Raw genomic sequence first — 16377 nt, 5'->3', positions numbered from 1 at the left:
TCACCGATACACTATCAAATGGTGGGGTAATGTATTCACTTCCACTCTTAGGTTTCCTGCATCTTTAAGCTCTAAAGGCACGTTACAGGTTTCATCTTTGATTCTAATCTCTCTTTGTGCTTCCTTGTTATCCTAAGTGGTCCTATGATTGTTGATCTTTTTGTGATTTCTAGCTTGAGACACTACCCTCGTGAGATGCTTAGATGATTGGCTCTAGAGGTTTCAATGTAGGAATCTTTTGTGGAAACATCACGATAGGTCCTGCTAATCCCTCTATTCTAACTGGGCCCACAGTATGGAGTCTTGTGCTTCATTCACATAACCTCAAGATCTCTTCTCTCGGGGTAGGGTATTCTTATAGCTTTTTGGGAAGGAGTTCCTCATACTTTAGTCTCAGTTTATATCGTCCTTCCATAGCCTTCCACAACTTCTTGGCCATTTACAGGAGCTCATTTATTCTATTCATCAACATCCATCCATCACTGCTTTTCATTCTATCCCCATCAACATCCATCCATCAGCTTTTTATCCCTCGTTCCTTGTCTAAAGTGATTTGAATTGGAAGTCTCCAAACATCTTCAATCTCAATGTATCCTAGATCATCTCTTTGATTCCTTATTTGTTTATGTCTCTTTGTCCCTATGGGCTTGTAATACTCTCTGAGATTTTTCCCTAAGTTCTTATGTTTTGTTGAGGAGAATTGGCTCGTAAGGGTTTCCCATTCCCCTCTCTTCTTCTAAGGTAATTTGAGTGGAGGAATCTAGAACATCCTAAATCTCAAAATAACATGGTAGGTCACTAGGGTCTTTCTCTTTTGTTTCTTTACTACCTTAGAACTTTGGGAAGTTCTTGGCTCAAGTTGTTCTCTTGGGTACTCAATATAGAATCAGCTCAATCTTGACTAGTCTTGTTCTTGACAGGGTTGGTGGAGGAAGTAACACTAGAGGTGGAATCTCCATGTCCCTACTATAAGGATTCCTAACAATAATCAGGTTTTTGTTTAGATAAGTTATATTTGCACCACTAGGAGGTGGTGCTAGCAAAGCTAATAGTTGTGGGGGTGCCAACAATGCTGGCACTTTGGTCATCCTGTTCATTGGGTGTAGTAGCATTTGGTTAATTTATGATTTCCGTTTCTTCTACAATATCCACACCATTTACTACAAAGAATCCCTCATAAATCACTTGTTAGGTGCTAGATACACACACACACACATAAATAAATGTGTGTGTGTGAGTGTGTGAGTGTGTGTGTGTGTGTGGTGTGTGTGTGTGTGTGTGTGTGTGTGTACATGCACACACACACACATGTGTGTATATGTGTGTGTGTGTGTGTGTGTGTGTGTGTGTGTGTGTGTGTGTGCACACATATATATATGTAATTCTAAAAGCACCATGCACCTAGGATATCTCATGTAACATCCTCTTATGCTAATTGAAAAATAAAGAAATAAAAATAGATTTCTTAATGTCTTTTGAAGGTCAAAGTGGTCTAAGCAACCAAAATAGTACAATTGTAGACAAAAATGATCGAAGTGCAAGGGCATCCCCTAGAACTATATATATATAATGAAAAATAATTTGTGGCTTTTCAGCACGTCACACGGTGAATGCTAAGGTTGTTAATGACCCCTCCCTAGTACTACACTACAAGGATGTTAATGACCAATCCCTAAGTACTACGCTACTAGGATGTTAATGACCCCTCCCTAGGTACATGCTATTAGGATTGTAAGTTCACCTAGCATACAAACCTTGGAGTTGTAAATCTGAGATTATCTACAAGCACATTAATGACAGTTTAATTAACCACAACCTTCGTGAATGTGGTAATCAATGCCAATGTACTCGCCAAATTTGTATTTGTTGAGATAGTGCAATAATTGCACCATAATCATGGTGCCATTGGCTTGATAATAAATGATAATTATAGATGGCTTACGATCCTAGAAGTGTGCAATCGCCCAATCCAAGTATCAGATCGTGATCAACTAGAATCGTTTACGATCCAAGGGTTGAATCTTTTAAAATCTAGAATCATCGATCCAAGGGTTGAATTGTTCAAAATCTAGAATACTAAGGTTTGATCATTTCGATCCCCGAAGTAGGATCGCTTAGTTCTTGAATCGTTCTACAAATAGAATTGTTTTAATTGAATCATTTTGACTAGAATCGTTTCTAGTAGAATCATTTTCGATAAGGAACATTTTTTAGAAGAATTGTTAGAGGTCAATTGTTGCCTAAGTAGGATAGTCAATCCTACTGAGACAAAATATGAGAGGTATTAAAAATTAGAAAAATAGCTAGTGCAGGGGATTTTGACCATCACCTCTCAGACTTTGACCAGCTAAATCCTAAAGAAAAACCAAGGTGGCTGTAGGGATCCCTGATCCGTCAAACTTTGACACTAGCTTGGGTATGTGTGAGGCTCTAATCCTTGGATGGCCATGATTATATTTATCTCTTATTCCTCTAGGCAGTATGACCACCATCATAGGAATAGCATCTAGCCCTTTTCTTATTTCGTCAAAAACACGAGCTTACACTCTAGGTTCTATAGGCTGGACTGTTGATTCTAGAGCCATTGGGGCTACGTATATCGGTTTAACTTTGGAATGTATTGGTGCATAGTATAGTCACATGTACCCATAGGTTGGTACTCCAACCAATGTTTCTGGTAATGGTCTTGGAAGTACAACTATTCGATATCCCTCTGAATGTTGGTTGGCTTGTAGCTCTCCATTTGTAATTATATAGGATTTCAGTTTCCCATGCTCTCCTTGAGCTGGTACAGGGGTTCTAAGGGAGTGGCTACCCTTGCTCTCTTCTTCAAACGATATTGTTTTCCTTTGTCCTCTCTTCCTTGATTAGATCCAGTGATGAGGAGAACTCTTGCTTCTCCATTGGACTGCCTCTTCTAAAAGTGATTTCCTCCTAGGAGGTCCTCCCTTCTCTTCCTCCTACTATTCTTTCACCTTGGTAGGCTACAAGAAGTGCGACGCCCCCTTGCCTAGACTTCTTTATATTCCTTTTGCCTCCTCAAAATTTGTTGGGGTATAGGTGTTACCTTCTTCACTGATAGTTTCATTTAGATGCATAGTGGTCCCCAAATATGTGGTTTTACTGGGATATTTTTTTGGGGCGATAGAAGATAGTTTCATTTAGAAGACTTCCTTTCTCTACATACATAAATCACATATAGCAAATTAAATCTAGCATGATGTTGAAAAGGCTGAAAAAGTGAAACGCTCTGTGACTTTTTTGAATTTTTGGGCTTGCTTGAGGTGATGAAAGATTGATAGATTTTAATATAGAGTGGCTTTCCTCCACTTTCTCTTAGCTTCAATATTTATTTACTTCCTTATAAATTTGGTACTTTTGCAATGTATACCCTCTCACATATTTTTTTTGTAATACATTGGCATGTTGAAGGATGATGAAAAAGTGGTGAAGACAAAGATGATAATGACGAATTGGAGGACAAAGAGCCTCGCTAAGGAAACCAACAAATGTAAAGTAAGCTCAAGAACATGTATATCCCTTAGGCTAATTAAAATCAATTCAATAAAAAATGACAAATGCAAAGCAAGGTGACAAGTCCTTATCAAACTTAAGATAAAAAGCAAAAAATATTTCCTCTCCTCAAAGTTAGTTTGCAAAGCTAAAAGACCAAGGAGAACTAATGAGAAACGATGGTAGTTTGTGTATTTGTAGGCAATGTCATATAATGTTGTATGAATTGTTTATTATATGAAACACCTAAAAGACCAAGGAGAACTGAGGAGAAATGATGGTAGTTTGTGTATATGTAGGCAATGTTGTATGAATTTTATGAAACACCTTTGTTATAAAATTCAAGGGCAATAATAAAAACTACAAAATTTATAACATGTCAATAAATAATTAGCATAAATAATAGGGCCAAATAATATTAGTGAATGGTTGGAATTATATAATGCAACCTAGATCTTATATGGGCTACGAGAATCTTCTCCATGTTTTATTTTGTCATATGTATGCACGCACTAATGACATGGAGAACTATATTGGAAGAGAAAAAACAAGAAGGATAATGCCCATAAGGATCTACCACTCTTGAATAATCTAAGCAAGTATACTTGCTTATACACATAGTTCTACTTGTATTTTATCATAGTGTAAAAGCAACATACAAAAGGTAGGGAGATGAGGAGCACTTATAGAGAGGCCATCATTAAGAAACCAAAGGCAATTTACACACATCCCCCGACCAGCCTATAGGCCATGATGAAAGCAATGATTTTAAGGAATGGATCATGAATATTGGCAATGGAACAAATTGTGACAGTGATAATAACATTGTAGAACCACCAAGAGATATGGTTTTACAAAATTCATCAATGAGATAGACTGGTCAATTTGATATATTCAAAGTTATGCTATGCATTTTAGTGTGCGTGCTATCTTGGCTCCTAGAAATAGTGAGGTTGTTTTCCGTGAATAAGACTGCATTGTTTCTGTGAATAAGACTGCATTGTTTCTGTGAATAAGACTGCATTTTTGGATGCTACGCCTAGTTGGGCTACACAATATTTTAGTGTTGATTGAGTTATGGACAGTGAAGAGAAATCTTTTCGATACTCTATTGAGTTCTTAAACACCCTCAACCTTGGTGGAGGTTTTCCAGCCCATTGCTTAGACTTAAAACTCAAATCCTCTATTATATTGCTCCGTAACTTAGATCCAAGGCGAGGGCTATGTAATGGTACACGATTGATATGCAAGGCATTTCACTTAAAGGTGTTGGAAGTAGAAATCATCACAAGTAGTAAAGTTGGGAAGAGAGCTCTCCGTCCTTGGATTACACTTATATGTTGCAAAAAAAATGCCGTTTAATATGAGACGCAAACAATTTCTAGTGTGATTGGCATTCAAAATGGCTAGGCATAAGGATAAACACTAAGTATATTGGGGTTATATCTGGCCACACCTATTTTTACACATGGGAAAATATATGTTGCATTATCAGAGGCACGAACTTTTCAAGGAGTGAAGGTTCTACTATAGATGATGATATGATAACAAGCTCTTTTTGTTTATAGGGAGATAATGGATGTTACTAGGTGATAAAGTCATTTACGTATTTGGGATCTATTTGCATTTATATTGGTGCATATTATGTGTGAGATTAGCCAATGAGACCTCCATGAACCTGCTAGAAGAGAATAGGGCACCAACCGCCGGATATAGATCCTAGCCGGCTAAAATAGCCCTGACCGTCCACACATGTCCGGACTCCCCTGAACTACTCGACTCCCCCTAGTCCTACCCGTGTCTTGACACTACTCCCCCCTTTTGGAAGAGTTTTCATCCTTGAAAACAAAGGTAGGATATCAAGTCTTGAAAGTGCTAACGTCCTCCCAAGTTGAACCTTCTTTCGGTCTATCCTTCCACTTAACTAAACATTGTTGTCTAATTCTGTGAGTGACAAGTTCAATTCTCTTAAAAATCCAAGATGCGCTTTGGCTCGTGTGGTAACACCGGAGGCTCAATTAAATCTACAAGAACACTTGTATCCACCACATTGGCATCTTCGTCTAGTTGTTTCCCCAGACGACTAACATGAAAAATTGGGTGAACCTTGGAATGTTATGGCAAAGCTAACTTGTAGGCAACTTTACCTACATGCTGAAGTATTGTGAAAGGTCCACAATACCTTGGTGACAACTTTGGCACTTTGCCCGTCATCAAAGTTTCTGAACCCGGGGGAACCTTGAGAAATACTTGGTCACCTTTCTCAAATGTGACCACTCTGTGGTGCATAATGCTTGTAACGATCTTGGGCTCGTTTAACATTTTCCTTAGCGATTTTAGCATATTGATTATCTTGCAAAAAAATCTTTAACCTTTTGAATTTTTGCAGTAGCTAACCCCACAGCTGCTAGAGATTGGGGTTGATAGCTATACATAAGCATGAAAGGACTAAAGCATGTAGCGACATACTTTGTACTATTATAGGCAAATTCTAGAATTGGTAAGTAATCTTTCCAATTTGTTTGTCATTTACTCTCACATATGCTCTTAGAATATCCTTGAGTACTTGGTTGACCCTTTATGTCTGACTATATTAAAGTTCTAGTCTCCATCTCACTGACTATATTGTGGCTGGCAGCCCATAGAGTTGATAGATATTCTCAATGGAAAGCCAAGCTAACCCTGCCATTTTCACCGTTGTTTTAATCGGAATAAATTGAGACATCTTGGTCAACCTGTCCACTACAACTCAGATGGCATTGTGACCTTTGCTAGTTGTAGGTAGACCTATAATAAAATCCATAGAGATGTTTTTCCACTTACCATCAGGGATCTCTAATGGTTGTAATAGCCCGCCTATCTTAAGATGCTCAGCCTTATTGACGTTGCATTTTTAACAATGCAAAATGTATTCTTGGACGTCCTTGTTGTGACGTCCAAGCCAATAGAATTCCCTTCTCACTAGGGCATAGATCTTCCTAATTCCAGGATGCACTTGGACTATCATGACACTCATAAAGTATTTGGCACCTAGTGTTGGAGTCTAGGGGTACACACACTTTTCCATTGTGTAACAAGTACCCATTATGATGGAAAAATGCTTCCAATGATTTAGCTCATCCCTAGAAAGAGAAGACTTGGGTGTGGAACTATCATTTGCACTTCGCTAGTGCGGAGTGGGAGGGATCCTTATGTGTAACAACTTTCCACACCTATGCATACGACTGATCATGTTCGCATTTGCCTTTGAGTGAATCTAAAAATTCAATTTTTAACTCCATGAAACTCAACGAGTTTACTTGAGGCATGCGACGTAAAGCATCAGCCCCATGACATTGTATCGGTCCTTGCGATGCCTTAATTGAAAGTCAAATTCTTAGAGGATTTATGGCCACCAAGCTTTACGACCTTTCAAATCAGTTTGAGTTGCCAACCATTTGATGCTCTCATGGTCAAAGATAATCTCAAACTTAGCACCGTTAGAGATAATGTCTCCACTTGCCTAGAGCATAAATGATGGCATAAAGCTCATGATCATATGCATAATAATTTTGCTGAGCTCTATCCAACTTCTTGCTCTCAAAAGCTATCGGTCTTCCTCCTTGAAGAAGCACATCACCAACTGTATGGTCACTAGCATCCGTCTCAACCATAAATGGTTGATTAGGATCTACTATTGCCAAGACAGGTGCAGTAGCTATGGCAACCTTAAGGCAGTCGAAACTTTATTGTTGGTCAGTATCCCAAATAAAGTTGTGACCCTTAGCCTTTAATTGGTCTGTCATAGGAACCACTAACTTAGCATAATCTCGGATGAATTTACAATAGAACCCTGTCAACCCAAGGAATATCTATAATTCCTCCAAATTGGTTGGATGAGGCCATTTAAGCATTGCCTCTACTTTCCCAGGATCCATCCGAAATTATGTGACCCAAATAATGGATCTCTGAGGCGAAGAACTCACACTTGCTCTCTTTGGCATAAAGTGCATTTTTCCTTAGCAATTTAAACACTAATCTTAAGTGTTGCAAATGCACTTCCTCGGTGTGTAAAGATCAAAATATCATCAAGAAATACTACAACAAATCGACCAAGATATAGGCATAGGATGCTATCCATAAGCGTCATAAACATTGCTGGAGCATTAGTTAGACCAAATGGCATAATTAAAAACTCATCAGCAGTAAGCATAATTTACCAATGCCCTTCACTGGGTAAGAAGCATTATTGGCACATGTGACAGTATTCCCATTAGGGACAGCCTCAAGAGAAGTGAACATATCACGATGCGAGGTAATGTGCTTTGTAGCACCACTGTCAAAATACCATACATGAGAGTCAACAGAAACTGCCAAACATGCATCATGTACAGATGGGTCATACTGGCAATACACGCTAAACGCCCATTCTGTATCCTGCACAACATTTGCAGAATTTGCATTTGTAGAAGCATCCGCTATTGTGGCTGCATTTGACTCTTTCTTCTTTGCCTCTTTAGCCTTTAGCTTAGGGCAATTCTTAATGACATGATCAGTTGCCTTACAATAGTTGCACCTCATTTTTTTCTTGCCTTTATCAAGAGCCTTCTCAGACCTATTGTTGCTACCTGTGGAAGGAGAAGAAGTTGCAGACCTACTAATAGGAGAAAGAACAATGGAAGGGGCTACCTTACCACTTCTTCTTTGCTGGGCAGCAATAAATGCCTGATCAACTGCACGCTGCCTAGCCCTGTTTTGCCTGGACTGCGCTTCTTGCAAGAGCTTGTTAACTAAAGTATCATACTTGACAACATCAGGTCTGTCCTCAGTGTTGACAAGTCTCCACGTGGAAGCAAAAGTCTAATATGACTCAGGTAAAGCATCAAGAACAGTCTACACAAGAAAATGATCACGAATAATCTCACCTGCAGAAATCAACTGTTCCTTGAGATCTTTAATCTCAGCAAGAAAAACATTCATGTCATCATCTTCCTGCATAATCTTCGATTCTAGCTCTTTACGCAGGCAAGAGATTTTTGCCTCGTTATGACCTGCATACAAACCAGCTAGAATATCCCAAGCCTGTTTTGCTGTTTTAGCTGAACAAATATATGGGGTGATGTTACGTTTGACAGAAAGTGCAATCAAGGCATGAGCTTGCGCATCTTTACCATCCCAACGAGCTTGTTCAGCAGTGGGTAAAACAGTAGCAACAGTAGAGCTGCTAGAACCTGCAACATCCTTAACAGATCCTACATCCACAGAACCTAGACGTACATCCATACCCTGCACAATGTTCCACACTCCTTTTGCAACCAAAACATGCTGCATCATGTATGCCCAAAGTGGGTAGTTGCTGTCTCCATCCAGTTTATCATTAGCAGACAACATGCGAAATACATCATTGCTGTTATCAGCCATGGCCACTGACTGAAACTGATGCAAAAGCTACCTGTAATAAAGAAAAGACTGAACAAAAAACAACTCGTGCTATGTAGCACGGTCCACAATAGAATACGTATGCCTGTTTTGCAAAAAACTGCACTGTCAAAATTTCTGCACAAAATGACGAAAACACATGTGCATAACTTGAAATGCAAAAACGGAGTCCGAAACGACCTCAGATGCAATTTCTGAGAACGTGAGTCGGAGGGTGCTGGCGGCGTAGCCCTGGGAACTTGAAATGCAAAAACGGAGTCCAAAACGACCTCACCTGCAAAAAGCGCTCGTGAAAGCTCACCTCAATCGGAGAACGTGAGTCGGAGGGTGCTGGCGGCGTAGCCCTGGGAGCCGATGCCTGCTCTGATACCAATTGTTGGAATTAGGGTTGCAAGAAAGCACACAAAGCTTGGAGAAGAAGAAGCAAGAATGCACACAACACAAAGTGTATTAGATTGTGTGTGTACAAAAGATAAGATAGCCCTAGAAAGATGGGCGTATATACAAGTCGGGGAAAAAAACCTCCTAAAGAGGGACAAAGTGCCCTGGCGGTCCTAAGTGTGTTCACACACATCACTGCCTATATATATATGGCAACAGAAATTAGTTACCTTTTAATCCCATATTGATCAGTGTACAATGTCATTATTAATAAATGGGTGTCTGAACTTACAATGTCTAGTCTTTCAAAATCATAATAAGTGTCCAATATGTATTTAGCATGTATCAAGGTCCTCCATCCACATGAGTACCCATCTTTCTGATGTGGAGTCTAGACATGCATTAAAAATCATAAGCAATCTGTTACATCATATTGAAAACCAGCATGTGTAGAGGGAAGGGTAGCACTTACAGGCATGGAAAGAGGTTTAACAGAGTCTAGAAGATTGACATTGAGGGGAATGTGATCAAGGGCATTGAATAGTCTCTTCAAGCATCTACAAAAGAGAGATTTACTTATAAACAATTCCAAAATAACCTTACCAAAAAATAACAAAACTTGTAGAAGGGAAACATACAGACTAAGCTCTTGATGGGTCCCATATAAGGAGTTGAAGAGAAAGCATTCATGATCATGGACATCAATGCATACAAAGCTCCAATGCCAACTGTAAGAAAGACAAAAATCAGTCAATCTTCAAGTAGACATGGTGAAAAGATCAAGATGATAGGCAGCATTCACTTACTCTGAGTGATAGGGAAAAATGATGGTATTGACCCTATGAAAGCTACAGTGTGTAAACCATTTGGCTAAGCTTGTTACTAGCTCTCTCAAATTCCTTATAGCCTAGGAGAAGTGGGGGTCTAGAATATACACCATTGGTTGGATGTCTAGAGGTAACTTGGATCTCATAATGCTATCAAAATTTTTGGTCATAGTAGGCTCTCAAAAAGTCATTGCCAACATTGTACCAAACACTTAGGATCTTACCATAAACAAGAAAAAATAATTGAGTTTGAGACCTCTCTATAGTTTTGTTCCTCTCAAGATCCCTGTGCATTCTTTTGACAACAGAATCTGTCTATCAGCATCAACCTCCTCTATTTTGATCGTAATTCTAGACCCCAAGTCTAGCAAACTCTACAAGTTCTTCACATCTTGAATGGCAGTAACATGGGATAGATCCTGAGAACCAGCATCCTTTTGGCTTTTTATTGACTCCTCATAGGTAGACTTTGCCCTTGTGCCTCTATTATGTGTTACCTCCTGAGTCTTTGGAATTTCTTCATCTTTTGGCTTCCTTGTTGGTGGTACCATGAGAATATCCCTTATCTTCACATCTACCCAGTTAGTAGGATGAAGGAGCTGGTCATATCTCCAGAGCGCCCTCTTGATGGTTTCCATGTCTTTGAGCATGATTGTACACCTATGGGCATGTGCAGCAAAACAAGCATAGTGTCCTAGAAGAACTCAATAAGGAAGTTCTTTGTTGCTTCATGGAGTGTGTAGATAGCCCTCTGTTGCCCTGGAGTGTGTAGATAGCAGACCTCTACCACCTCATTCCCAATGACCAGTTATCACAAACCTCTCTCATAATCCTCTGGAAGGGTGCCTTGGGGATAGCAAACCCAATAGCCTTTTGTGCCTTTCTTATCTCTCTGAGGTCTGTCACTCTCTCTAGTTGAATCTCCTTGTCTTTGCTTGCTGAAGGATGTGCATGGGCTTTTCTTTTCTCGAGGCTCTAGACATGGATAGTGCTAGTGCCCTTCCTGTGGCAACTTTTGCAATAGGAGGACCATGTCCCACCTTCCTAGCTGTTTACTTAGTCCTTGCCATTAACCAAAAAATGAATTGTACCAGCTAGAGGAACTACGCTGAAGAACGTGATATGCCTATATGACTGGAATCTAGATGCGTAAATTGCTTTCTATGGCATCTGCCTGGAAATACGCCAAAGAATGTGATTTTAGTGATTGAGGACCTTGCATGGCTTTATCGCATTCTTTAGCACTTTTAAATCTATGCATCCTACACCAAAACTTAAAACCAACTATGCATTTCACCAAACACTATGCAATGTGTGCTCACTTATATTGTGTTCCAATGTACCTAAGAACACCATGAATACATAAATCAAGCATATCTTACCTGTGTCTCCCTTGATAGACAGATTGAAGTGGATGTCAAGGTAGAGTCAATCCAGGCATTAGGAGATGGATGTCCAGTGGGTGGTAAACTAGAGTCTGCCTAGGCATTGGGAGGAGGATGTCCAGTGGTGAGCTGGTTGTCTAATTGTGCTGATGCTATGAGATGGTGAGCATGATTGGTGGAAGAGTTGCAAGAGGTGTGAGAAAGAGTGACCTGCATGCCAGAATAACGACGTCCGTCCAAATGGAAATCATGACAATGTAAGTGTGAATCGAGGCAAAAAAGGTGATTGACACGTGCGAGCATTAAATGCACTTTTTATAGTTGATCTCGAGAAATGTGCCTTTTTTTGTTTTGCATGTCGCTAGTTCCCCCCACACTTTATGTGCCCTTTTATTTTTGCATGTGGCTAGTTCCCCCTTCACTCCCTATATGGCTACCACCATCAAGCAAGCACCATGTCACTAGTTTTAGGAGCACATGCAACAAGCAGGCACCTTGTCACAGTTTTAGCTAGCATCCAGCACGCATGCACACTGTCACCCTATTACCATTTCAAGGAGAACTTGCCAAGCCAGAAATCACCAATAGAAATGGAAAACGAAAAAGATATGAAACCTCAGCCTTCCTCACATGACTATTCTGTGCAAGTCAAGGTTGTAGCCTTGTTATATTTGAAACTAGAAGGGTTAGCATTTACTAGAAGGGTTAGCATTTGCTAAAGTATTACATGAATAAGAAGACAAAGAAAGCGATTTAAAGCCCTGGGAATTCCTCAAGCTCCTCTATCGCATTGTTTGGCTTTTTTCCTAAGAAAGCACAATACAATGCGATTTGGGATTTTGGGCAATCCTCCAGCCCTCAGATCGCATTCTTTGGCTCTTTCTGAAGAAACCTATTTTTTTTATATTGCCATTGATTTTTTCCCTACTCGGATCCTGGAGAGAGTAGAAGGCCTTTCAAAAGGTCTGTAAGCTTTTCTCATGAGGCACTGAAGCAAGAGACTGCTCCAGGTAAGCTGTAACTACCATACCTCAAACTGAATTGTTAAGATTCCTAAGTATTGTAGCTTTTACAAATTGTTAGAAAAAAGACAAAAGATCAGGGAAAAAAGGGAAAGAGAGAGACCCTGCATAGCCCATGAAAAGGTCCCTCAAACTTGAGGGTACAACTCTTGAGGAAGGTAGATCTTGTCATGTTCTTCTTGCAAGTTCTTCTTATATTCTATCTCCTTCTCTATTTGTTTGGATTCTAAGGGGTAGGGATCTATTTCTATCAGAGAAGAAATCATGTGACATGATGCTCTTTAAGTTCCTTCATCGAAGCAATGCACATGAAGAGTATCATATATTCTATGAGATGTTCAACAAGGAACTGGACTATGCAAAAATACTAGAGCAGCACAAAGACTTCTTAGCTGAGGAGACCAAACTGTTCCAAGGCCTGACAGAGCAAGGAAGGGTTTGTCTTGAGGAACAAAGCTTACATCCACATCAAGGATATATTGATAGATATGAGATACAAGAATGCAGTTAACAAAAGGTATGAATAATTGCCACAGACTACCAAGGCAAAGTGTTCCATACAGCCCAAAAATATCTTTGATGAAAGTGTGGCTTTTGCAATCTACCTTTTGTATGTGCATGGAGCACTAGAAGAGCTCTCAGAGAGTAGGCAAGAGAGTAGGCAAGAGAGGAGGAGTATCTTGAGGAACTAAGAGAAGCAGGGGAGGCAAATGAGGTTAAAAGTCAAGATGAAAAGGTTGAGGAAAAGGATGTAGAGGAAGACATTAACATTGAGAAGGAGAGGGAAGAAGTTGCTGCTATGAACCTTAGTAGTTTAAGGTCAGAGACATTGAAGACGACAATTCATGATCAATCTCTGGACATTGAGAACTCTAATCATGATTTCCTTTGCTCTCCCAACTTTTAGGATTGGAGATGTGAAGTATGTTTTGCTATATGATATACAATGTATATTGAATTTGAGGGAGGACTATGCACTTGCAATGATTGCATAGTCTTGCACTCTGGATTCTGGGTTCATTGATGAGGATGATCCCTACATCTCTCTGGAGGACAACTTTAACCCACAAGAGTCATTCATTTTCTGTTTTGAGGAGGCCGCCAAGTTTGAGAAGAGTGAAGAGATGGATGATGCAACATTTAAGCAACTGCAAAAGGATCTCAAATATGACATTCTTGGCAAGGACATAAAGACTAAGGAACCAGTAGAGGACTCTACTAAGAGAAGCATTTTTCTTTGGTCAAAGAAGAAATTGGAAGCAGATGAGAATATGAAAGTTTGTCTTTTTATATTTGAAGTCTCAGGTTGTCATGCTACAATATTTGTTCATTAAAGCTTTGTTTTCTTCATTTAAGTTGCTAATTGAAGATGAAAGCTTCCTTCTGAGATCATCTGGGAGCAGAGAGAGAGGCCTTGGTCATCTAGTTTGTCACACTACATCAGCAAGCTATCATCTGCAAAGATGCTGATTTATCACCGGCATTTCAGCAATGATCGGGAAGTTTTTGTTTTCTTCTTGAAAATTTTATCTAAATTTCTTGGAGGACATCCAATCAAAGCCAAAAGGACAAGATTATATTGATTGAGAAGCTCTATGCTCTTAATATTTTTAGCTATTATCCAAGCAAGCAGTGCTCTAGAGCCGGATATTATCTGAGCTACATTGCTTATGCACTATCAAGTGGCATAAAAGATCCTTTAATGTTGGATTATCATGGTAAGCATCTTCTTATCAAGGTACAGAGAAGCAGTTACACCAAAGCTAGAGATTTTGCAAAGTGAAGGAGATCAATCATATATAAAAAAATTGAAGAACCAAAAGAGCAAGGCCTTTTGAAAAAAAAGAGGTTGCCAATAAAAATATTAAGAAAAGCACCCACTCATAGGCTGTGGGAATAAATGTAGTAAAATTTCACATGTAATTATTCGGTAGACAATGATCAAAAAAGTTTGTATTTAGAGACAAATAGGAACTTGAATATGGTTGTACATTGCATTTTAATATGTAGCTGAATTCAACTCCCGATCTATCAACCCAGCAATGGTTGAAGTGCAACTATTGTTTGTCTCCACTCTGCATGCTTGTGTGCAACTATTGTTTTTGGATAGTTTTGTATGCCAATTTCAGTCATGAGCTTTTAAGTGTCCTCTTGATGTGTGCAATCTTTGCAGAGGATTCCTTGATAGAACCATTGGAAAACTTGCTTCATACTATTTGCTTTCTGAGCTCCCCAAAAATGTTGTGTATGTCTAAAGAAAGCATTATGTGTTGTGTAATGAGACTTTTCCATCCCCCTTGTGTAGAATAAATTGCAAGGCATCCATATTTTTTGGCAAAAATGGCAGGTGGTTGTAGATTATATGCTACACAAATAATACAAAATGTGTTGCTTTGTAGTGTGAATTGTTTACACTATGTGGCTGAGGAAGGTATCTAAAATTTATTACCATGTAATGTGTAATGTTACAGTCTATCAAAGCTTGTTTCATGGATTTTCCAAAAGTCTTCAGCTCTTCTTCAAATTCCCGATGGTCATCCTTGCTCCAAGTGTTCTTATCACAAAGTATGAAAAGTTTGTCGATAGCCTCCCACACTTGTGACTTCACATTTCTTGCAAGACCATCTACTTCATGGTCTTTTACTACATTGTGTAGTACTAGCTTCCACAATTGATACTTTACTTTGGAAACATAGCTTGACTGTCTTATAAGTCTTCTTTTGCGCGACTGAGGTTTTGATAGAAACCTTCTAGCTTTGACCCCACCGATAGATGGTTTGCCAAGAACTTCTTTGCCGTTTGTTGATATCTTTAGATCTTTTGTTATATGAACATCTCCTCCATGAAGACCAATGTCAGACAAGACCCTTTTTAATGCTTAAATAGCCTGCTTTTTTTGTTTCTCAAGACGAAGCTTCCAAGAAAATCCAATATATAGAAGCACCAACTTTTCAATAATCTGACATAAGGCATACAATGTGCATATATGAACATTCCACAAAGGGAGATTTCACGACGTGAACCAATTACATCTCACGGCGTGAACGGTGTAGCCTATTCTCTCTTTTTACTTTATCAATAGAGATAGTAGCCCTAAGTTCTCCCTTTATATTTGGGATACTTCTGTGTGCATATTCAGCCAAAATAAATTTCCAATGTTTGAAAATATCATCCTCACAAAAAAGAAGATGACCATCTGTCTTGTAGAAGCCATTTTGAAGTGTGTGCTCGGTTGTCTCCATAAAGTTTTGCATCAATAATATGAAAATGTGGTTAGCAAGATAATTTTGAGACTAAAATTATTGAAAGACTATAACATTTTTGGAATATTGTGAGAAATACTTACAATCCAATCATGGTGGTCTATCTTCGTAACATTTACACCAAGTTTAGGCCTTTGTGGTCAACCACATTCTAACCATTGGCCCCTTGCTTGAGTGAGTTGATCTAAGATTGGCTCCTTTTGCATGGACTTGGCAATAAAAATGTTGGCATCCTTGGAGATTAAAGTTGTTATTTTTGGGAGGCAATTAACTATGATGTTTACCTTTCTATGTCGATACTTATGCTTCACAACCTCCAGCTTTTAATTGCCTAACTTTTGCAATCCCTTTGCTGCACTAATTGAATGTTGACTTGAGATGATCCAGTAACAAGCATTATAGACATCTTTGAGGCTCAAATCTTGTAGTGGCTTGTTTGTATTTGGATCGTACATGGCCAAGACTTGCTCATGCTTTGGGTGAGTGGCCATATTATGTCTTGTTAATTTTACCCAATCCTTATTGAGCTTCCTATAAACATATTGAAGGGGTGCATGTTTACACTTCA

The sequence above is a fragment of the Cibotium barometz genome, chromosome 12 (assembly GCF_041138505.1).
Source record: "Cibotium barometz isolate CiBa-2024 chromosome 12, ASM4113850v1, whole genome shotgun sequence".
NCBI lineage: Eukaryota > Viridiplantae > Streptophyta > Polypodiopsida > Cyatheales > Cibotiaceae > Cibotium > Cibotium barometz.
The sequence above is the reverse complement of the archived record's forward strand: the minus strand, read 5'-3'. Positions refer to the sequence as shown.